General features: G+C 37.6%; 1 non-coding gene across 1 annotated transcript; it reads left to right on the forward strand.

Moving 5' to 3' along the window:
• Positions 1-6112: 6112 nt before the first annotated feature.
• Positions 6113-6219, forward strand: LOC112534415. The gene has a single exon (XR_003078705.1). It is a non-coding gene; the product is annotated as a small nucleolar RNA R71 (small nucleolar RNA).
• The last annotated feature ends 3766 nt before the right edge of the window (positions 6220-9985 follow it).

The raw sequence follows: 9985 nt of genomic DNA on the forward strand, positions 1-9985 counted from the left end.
AAGGCCTGGAAAGGAAGTTGTGGAGAAAGGAGGTTCTTATATGCTAAAGGAATAAGTATATTTTGAGTAAGTAAATAGTTAATATTTGCTATGTTCATATATTTAATCAAATGTTCCGCAAATGGTTGCGTTTGCTTAATATTGTTTATGTTTGAATGACTGAGATGGAAATGATTGGTGTTGAGTGGAACAATTGTTATTGCTGGAAATATGATATAAGTGAAATGATTGAATTGTGATGTTAAGTGCATATGTGCATGTGAATGGTGGATTCCCCTGTGAAAAAAAAATATATATATATAAAGCCTTGGGAGGCTAAAGCCTAGAGAGGCTATAAAAGTGTATAATGTGAGATGAGGCGGAGCAGCTTACGTGTGTGATATGTGAGGATGAGGCGGAGCAGCACATTAAAGGGGATCCACAAGCCGTGAGAACTAACCATAATTGTTGAATTGTATTTCTTCTATGATGGTTGTACTGAATTGAGTAGAATGGTATGAATTTATACCTAAACTATGAATCATGGTAAGTTATGTGATTGGGTGGAAATTGTATTATGTGTATGTGATATAGATTATGTTGATTATTTATTTACTGAGCTGGAGGCTCACCCCTCTCCAAAATTTTTCTTTTTAGGTTTGTAAATAGTAGTGCATCCGTTGGTTGTATGCGAAGTCTAGCTTTTAGCAGTTCTATCAAGTTGGGCCAGTTTTGTGAAGTCTCCTCCTGATGCATTTTTGTATGCAGTTATGTGATATATATGGAAGTATGCCTTATAAGGCATAAGAAGATGTTTGTAATACTTGTTAAATGATGTTTAAGTATAATCATATGTTTATATGTTAATAACCTTGTGTCTGGATTCTTAACAACCTACATATTGACCTATCTACCTGTAGTATATATTCTACGACGCTTGTATGCTTCCTGGCTAATGTTTATTGGTTAGCATGTGATGGGGGTGTTACATTTTAGTAATACGACCTTGATACTCGTCATTAGTGCTAGACTGCATCGATAGGTACACTGCCTTAGATTGTAGCTAACACAAATAGCCCATCAAGTTTTTGGTGCCGTTGCTAGGGAATGTTTGAAAACTAGAGTGAAATTTGTTGTTTGTTAATTTAGCCATTTTTATAATTTTTTTTATTTCTGTTTTATTTGTACATATTTATTTAGTTAAGTTTATGATTCAGGTAGTGGATGATAAGGAGGTTCAATGCTAAACTCTTTGTATGACACGTTGGAAAATGGGATCAGGAACCAAGAGAGTGCTAAAAATTGGGATACCCGTGCATCTTTAGAAGCTCGAGTGGAATCGTTTTGCAGGGCTACCCCTATCCTTTCATCTCAAGTATTTTTATGAATTTTGTTGTGGTTTACATTTGAGTAATGATTGTCCATTGTGCAGTGATTTTAATCATTGTTCTTATAATTATGAACAGGTGAATTGTACGGGAAGTTGGCCAAATGACTCGAATGGAAGCACCTACAATCAAGAGTGGAGCAATCATTCACCCTTTGGATGGAGCTTAGATGGCCAAGAACCACCAGGATCTCAGCAACCACATCAGCAGCCTAATCTTGCACTTTCAACTCAAGATGAAGAGTTATTATTAGAGGAGCTGATGATGAGGTTCTTTACAAGTCTTGAGGATAGATTCCAACAAACAGAGAGGGTACTTGAAGGTCAACAAGCCTCGATTAAGAACATAGAGCATCAAGTAGGCTTGATCTTCAAGTTACTAGCTGAAGAGCAATTGGGAACTCCATCAAACGCTACTGAATCCGAGGAACATTTGAGCGCCGTCACTTTGCGTTCAGGTGAGAATTTTTCTGGTTTATCTATTATGTTTGACGATGATGCTTATATGCAGGACGACTCCTTGAACATGATAGAACTAGAAAAAGAAGAGGCAAACATGACTCCTCTGAAAGACTACCAACATGAACGTACAATTGATGATGCTGAGTTGCAGTTAGAGGAATTTTTGGTGGATATTCCACAAGTCCCTTCAATGATGGAAGATGAGCACGAGTTATCCAATGAAGAAGTCTTGGAGGAGCTCGAGTTTCTTCTAGCAAGTGAACCAAGCCAAGGACTGGAGAAAACCATCGACATTCCTGTAGAAATTGCCCAACCGTCGATCCTTCCAATTGGTGGAACTCCAGCTTCCAAATTGGAAGAGACCCTAGAGCATTATGACTACGTGCAAATATATGAGGAGCGAGTTTTGCCCATCATACTAGCAGCTTGCTTGACCTTCGGGCAGAGGAATTTGACGATTAGTCCTCTAAGCGGATACTTGAAGCCATTTGCTTGGAAGAAGGATGGATGGTCATCAATCCCCACCGTTTGCTTTTCACCATGAGTCCAACTAAGAAGACTCATCACATCAAAAAGAAGTGCTTTTGGGAGGCACCTCAATTTTTATCTTTAATTTCTAATATTTTAACCTTTTGTTTTGAAGCAATTTATTAGTTTTAGTTTTCATTTCTTATTTAATTTTGTTTCAGTTTCGATTTTAATTCTTTATTTTATTATTTGTAGCTTCTACGGAGGACGCACTGAATTTCCACAACATTAGCCTCGATGGATGATCAGGGCAGTCCCCTAGATCTTTTTATTTTTCTGCATTTATTTACTTTATTTTTCATACATGTCATGCACTTGGATTGTATTGCCTTTGTTCTCTTAGTTGAGCATTCCATGCGGGGTATCCATAACATTTTACACTGAGGACAGTGTGTTCTTTAAGTGCGGGGTGGTTATGGGTAAACCTTATAATCCTACTCTCTCATATGGTTTTTAGATATATCTAAAATTGCTATCGCTAGGTGTTATGTATTTTTAGAGGATGTTAGGACACTGTGTCTTTATGCACTTAAGTATGCTATTTTTGAGCTGATTGATGACTTGATTTATAGAATTGTAGTTACTTTTCTTTGTTGTTCATTGTCCTTGGAAAACAATTGATGGTGTTTTACACATCAGCCCTGTCGGGTTAAACCGGTGTTATTTAATTGTTTTTTGAATTGTCGAATTTTAACTTAGAACGTTGATAATGTCATATGCGTGTGTTTCTTAAGTAATGATTCAATTAATGATGTTGCGAACCAATTGCACCTAATACCACACCTCAAAGTGAGATTTTGAGCCTGTTGAGCATTTATTATACTTATGCTCTTTATATTTCTTGTTTGAGTGTGCATTGTACTTGACTTTGCTTTTAGAACTTACTTTATAATGCTTGTTGAAGTTACATGAATATTGTGAATACCATGAGATGATTTGGGCGATTTAGGATTCACCACATTTGGCTAAAAGCCTACCCCTTTATGTTTCCATTAGTTAGCCAGTTTAGAGCCTTAACCTTTTCTTCATAATCTACACCTATACACTTCAATTATACCATTCTTTGCATTTATCTTTCCTTTACCCTTATGCTGGAATCTCTTCTTGTGATTTGCTCACCCTTATGTGGGATTAAAATGCCAGTTGCTACGTTGGTAAATTCACTAAGTCTTTTTGATATTTTAGATGCTTCCTCCGATCCAAACTGTATTTTTATTCTTTACATATGCAGCAGTTCCTATAAGCTGCTAGTTTATTATTAAAAAAAAATGATGAAAAAAGAAGAAGAAAATAAACAAAATTCTTTAATTATTTATCTTTTTATCCGATCTAGAGCATTTGCGAGCGTTACTCTACGAAGTAGGGATTTTAGTGAAAAATTCTTTTTGTATATTAGGCATTTAATCCTTTGAGTATATATTGTTGTCTATCGCACGAATTCCAGCATTTTAACACTTCTTTCCCAAATCTCCGTACCTTTACCTTAGCCCCATTACAACCTTGGTAAAGACCCTTTGATTTTGGTATTTACTTATTCACAGTAGCGAAGATATGATTTATGAGCAAGCTTATGGTAAGCAGGTCTTGCGCATTTGCTTTAAGGGATTTGTTATTCACCTAATATACACTTTGAGCGATTTGAGTGATCCCTGTGAGGCATTGGTTCGTGATGTTTGTGTTGAGTTATCATTTAAGTTATTCATGCATTAATATTATTTCCATTATCTATTAATGATTTGCAATTTGATTTATGATTGAGTATCCTTTGAGATGTGTTGAATACTATTTGTTGTGGACTGGGGGCATAAACTGTAAGGAATTGCTGACTGTAGTTTTGTAAGGAGAGTTGTTAATTGCTTGAGGACAAGCAATGAGCTAAGTGTGGGGTGATTTGATGTGCCACATCTAAATGGGTTTTTTAAGGCTGATTTTATGTACATTTGGATGTGAATTGGTCCCAACACTCACCCTATGCGTCTGTTTGTGTGCATCAGGTCCAAAAGAAGCCAAAGAGTGATAAAGGGAAGAATTGGATGTCAAAATTGTCGAAACAAGTCGAGTTTGTGCATAAAGAAGCTGAACACGACTGTGTTGATTTTAAGACTTGTCGTGTTCCAAACACGGGCACCAAAATGGCCGTGTGGGGTGCATTTGACAACAGAAAAAAGATGCATTAAGGAGCACGACCACAGAGAGCAACAGGGGCATCAACACCAGGCCGTGTTCCCAACACGGTCATCAACACCAGGCCGTGTTCCCAACACGGGCATCAATATGGCCATGTTCGCGGTAGCTGGACGAATTAATTAAAAGAAAGAAAAGAGGGAAATGCAAAAAGTAGGGTTAGGACGTCCCAAACTCATTTCTCTCTCTCTAAGGGTTTTCTGAGTTGGAACTAAGGAGAAAGGAGACTTGGACCAAGGTTTCAATTGGATTCCCTTCAAAGATTGAAGATTAGGCGAGGTTCGTTGATTGGTGTAAATTCGAGTAAGAGGAACAAGAATCGATTCAAGATTGGGAAAGAGGAATTAGAGCTGTCTACTCTCATCCAAGGGTGTATTCGGGTTTCTCTACCTTTACTCATTGTTGTAATTGAATTCTTGTGGGTTTTGATAATGAACATGATTAGCTAAACTTGTTAACCCATTGGGGTTCTTTATTTAGGGATTTTTGTACTTAATTTTTGAATTGTATGTATTGATTTTCAATACTGATTTGCAATGGAAGTGCTTATTGGTTTGTTCTCCATATCTTGTTGAATGATTATTGGAATTTGAATGTTCTTGAGAAATACGTTTAGGTTTGGATTGTCCTTTGCAATCTAGAATTGAATTCGCCTAGAGATAGGGTGTTCATTCTACTGGATTGAGAATTAGCAACTCTCAATAGTGTTAAATGGTACATAATGCTAATTTGGATAATTAGGGTTAGGAAGAGATTTCAACCTAATTAATCTAAGTTAAGATATTAATGCTTTTGAGAAAGGCGTTAATTGCGTAGAGATTTTCCCATGGAAATTAAATTCAATCAATCAATTCCATCTTTAGTTTCCATTCCGTAGAGACAAGAATTCCTAAGGGGTTATTCCTTAACTTGAATTAATCCTTCCCTAGTAGCCGTAGTTAGACAACAATTAGAGTAGCTATTAGTTAATTTAGGAATTATTCATCATTCATTTTAGGCTAATATAACAGAGAATAAAGGAGTAATTCTGGGCTTTCACTTTCCCGAGGAATACGACCTTGATACTCACCATTAGTGCTAGACTGCATCGATAGGTACATTGCCTTAGATTATAGCTAACACAAATAGCCCATCAGCTACCTTAGGGCATTCCCCATATAATCAACCAGCTCAACATCAGAAGACACAGCAGAAATAGATGGAAAAGTAGAAGAAGAAGAAGCAAACATACTTCCCACAGTGCAGTTCGCACTGTAGTGCGGGCCACCACAAAACTCGCAGCTAATGTTTGCTGTATGAACCGGCATCTAGAGTTGGTCCATCTTCTTGGCCAGAAGCTCCACCTGAGTTGCCAAGGCTACTGTAGAATCCACTTGGTTGACCACTCCTTGTCTTCCTGGTCGGCTCCTAGAGGATTGCCACTGATAATTGTTCATGGCCATTTCCTCTATCAAGTTCTGAGCCTGCTCGGGCGTCTTATTGGTTAGTGCCCCACCTGCTACAGCATCCATCATCTGCCTCGTCGTAAGGTTCAACCCGCTATAGAAGGTTTGAACCTGCATCCACAGTGGCAATTCGTGATGTGGGCAGCATCTCAAAAGATCCTTAAACCTCTCCCATGCATCGTACATGCTCTCATCATCAAACTACATAAAAGAAGATATGTCATTTCTAAGTTTAGCAGTTTTAGCGGGAGGAAAATACTTATAGAGAAATTTTTCGGCCAACGCCTTACATGTAGTAATCGTCTGCTGTGGAAGAGATTGCAACCATCTCTTTGCTCTATCCCTCAAGGAAAATGGAAACAATCTCAGCCGAATGGCGTCATCAATTGTTCCATTTATCTTGAATGTTTTACAAATCTCCAAAAAGTTGGATATATATGCATTGGGATCCTCGCTGGGCAATCCTCCAAACTGCACGCTCTACTGGATCATCTGGATAACATTGGTCTTTATCTTAAAATTATTGGCCGCTACAGGAGGTCTGACTATACTAGTTTTCGTCCCATCCAAAGATGGTCGAGCAAACTCGTACATCATCCTCTGATCGTAATCGGCCTGGGGGTTGTGGTTCTCCATCACGTTAGCTCTATGAACCTGAACTGTAACTCCAACCTCCTCCTCAACTGCCTGCAAACGTCGTCTCAATAATCTGAGAGAGCACTCCGGGTCAGATAAGGGTTCTATGGGATCAGGGTTAGAGCTCCTAGTCATAAACTACCTGAAAATGATAATTCAAACAACCACCAATCAATAAAAACAATAAAATAAAGAACAAAGAATATATAAATAAACAAATAATGACTAAAGTAGCATAAAAACAATTCACTCTAGTTCACCGTTACGGTTCCCCGGTAATGGTGCCAAAAACTTGATGGACTACTTGTGCAACCTACACCTAAGGCAGTAAACCTATCGATGCGGCCTAACACTAGTGAGTATCAAGGTCGTATCCCTGGAGATCGGGTGAACCTAGAGTTACTACTGTTCACTATGTTATCTAGTCTGAAATAGGGTGTGAGAAGTCTAAATTAACTAACTAATGATTAAACCCAAAGGGAACCTAAGTGATGGAATTCTAAAGGTTGATTCTATAAATTACCAATCTTGCTTACCCGTGCCTAAATCCTGAATCGAACTCATTCCTCTCTCGAGCTCACCAACTTCCTAAACTTGCACTAACCTAGTGGAATATCTTCCTATCAGATTATTACAAGTTAGCATTAAGCGTGATTTAGATATATTAAGAGTTGTTAATTCTTAATCCGGCGAGTAAATTAACCTTATCTCTAAGTGTTAACTACTAGTTCTTACTATTCAAATTCCAGTTGTAATAAGCATTTCTCAATGTCAAGAAACAACCCAAAAGACAATTAATTCAACGTCTCAAATTAACTGAATCAAACCTTATTACTGAATAGCAAGAAGATTACAAGAATGGCAAATACAAATCTAACAACTAAGCATAATCCATCAATAATAAAGACCCCAATGGGTTTAAAAGATCCAGCTACTCATGTTCATAGTTAAAGCACAGTAAGGAACAAATAAAGAAAATAAAATTGAAGGCATGTACACTCTTCTCTTTCAAGTTGGATGAGAAACCCTAATTTTCCAATTCAAAATATCAAACCCTAATTTGCCTATTGAATGCTCCCAAATCTTGTCTTGATCTTTAAATCGATGTTGAAACAAGTGTAATCCTTCCTTCAATTGATGAATTTGATCTCCCAAAGTCGACAATTGAGGTATGGAAAATAAGTGAATTGAGTGTGTATATTGGAATCAAGTTAGAAAATCGAGCCCCCATTCAGCAAATCGAATTTGCCTCTATAGTCTCTTCAGCACGGCCATGGTCAAGCCTGTGCTGGTTAGCACGGGTGGAGTCCAGGCCGTGTTGAACCTAAGGATTCCGTTGTGTTGACCTCGCCCAGGCTGTGCCCAAGCCGGTGCTGAGGCACCACGGGCCGTGGTGGAGGCCGTGGTGGCTACAGAAACCGTGCCAAAAGGCACTATTGGAGGGCAGATAGTTGGCAATTCAGCACGGTTGGAGGCCAGGCCGTGCTCAACCCTCGGGGTGCTAGTCCTCATCCAATTTGATGGATTTTGGTCCGTAATCACGCGTATTTCCCTCGATTGTTGATAGTGTCCTTCAAAAATGACCTAAAACGTGAAAGGAAACAAAAGATAGGCGATTCTAGCATAAAACGAGATAATCATGCACAAGAATGTAAACAATCGGGCATGTAAATACGTATAATATGATGCCTATCACTAGCATTAATGTTATGCCATATAAATTGTTTAACGACTAACACTTAGAGAACCTAAGCCAACACTCATGAGTATTTAATTAGCTGATAAATCTATTGTATATCCTAGGAGTATCATTGAGGATGTCTTAGTTAAGGTTCAAGAATTTATATTTCTTGTGGATTTTGTAATTATGGATATGGATGAAAATGTCGATGTTTCCTTTATTTTAGGAAGAACCTTTCTTACTACTACTATGGCCATTATTTATGTGCATGATGCTAAGCTTATTCTTAGGGTAGAGGAAGAGCAAATAACTTTTTAAATTTCCAATTCTATGAAACATCCACTTGTACTTGACAACCTAGACTTTAGTGATTATAAGATTGAACATGAAAATGTTAATTTGATTTCATCTATTGTTGCTAAAGACCCCCTTAAGTTGTGTATGGTACAGGAATAGGATAAATGTGAGATGGTAGATGCCTTAGAGCAACTTGCCTATCTTGAAGCAGTAAAACTAATGAGAATGAAGGCATTGGAGTCTATTGAAATGCAGAAAGAAGAGTGGACGAGACCATCTTGTAAGGACCCATCGACCTTAGAACTTAAGCAACTCCTATCTAATATAGAATACGCATTTTAATGGAAGGATCCAAACTACCAGTAATAGGTAGTGCTGAGTTACTAGAAGACCAGAAAGCTAGGCTATTAGAAGCGTTGAGGAGGCAATAAAGGGAAATAACCTAGAAAATTGCGGATATTAAGGGAATAAGCCCTTCATTTTGCACACAAAAGATTTTAATGGAAGAAGAATTTAAGATTGTAGTGCAGCCCCAAAGGCATCTCAACCCTAATATGAAAGAAGGAGGTGATCAAACATTTTAATGCAGGGATAATTTATCCCATTTTAGATAGTTCTTGAGTAAGCCCAATACAAGTGGTGCCTAAGAAAGGAGGCATGATGGTCGTGGTAACTGAAAACAATAAGCTTATACTAACAAGAATAGTAATACATTGGAGAGTGTGCATTGACTATAGGAAGTTGAATGATGCAACTAGAAAAGATAAATTTTCATTAATTTTTATTGATCAGATGCTAGAAAGATTATCAGGGCATAAATATTACTTCTTGTTAGATGGTATGTTAGGGTACTTTTCGATTCCAATAAGTCTTGAAGATAAAGAGAAGACCACTTTCACATGCCCATATAGAACCTTTGCCTATAGAAGAATGCCATTTGTTTTATGTAATGCACCATCTATGTTTCAAAGGTGTATGATGGCTATTTTCAATGATTTAGTAGATGATATTATGGAAGTTTTCATTTGTGAAAGTTATTAAAAATTTTCTTTGACATGCGGGTTTCTACCGTAGATCCATTAAAGACTTCTCCAAAATAGCTAGACCCCTTCCTAGGATTTTGGAGAAAGATATTGGTTTTGTGCTGATGAAAATTGTATAGCAGTTTTCTCCTCTTTAAAAGGAAAGCTTGTTAATGCCCCAATAATGGTAGCACTAACTGGAGTTTACCATTTGAGCTAATGTGTGATGCGAGTGGTTTTGCTATTGGAGCCATTCTTGGTCAAAGAAGAGAAAAGCACTTTCAACCCATCTATTATGCAAGTAAAATGATGACTGAATCGTAAAGAAACTACACTACTACTGAAAAGGAATTGCTTGCAATTA

The sequence above is a fragment of the Ricinus communis genome, chromosome 2 (genome assembly GCF_019578655.1).
Source record: "Ricinus communis isolate WT05 ecotype wild-type chromosome 2, ASM1957865v1, whole genome shotgun sequence".
NCBI lineage: Eukaryota > Viridiplantae > Streptophyta > Magnoliopsida > Malpighiales > Euphorbiaceae > Ricinus > Ricinus communis.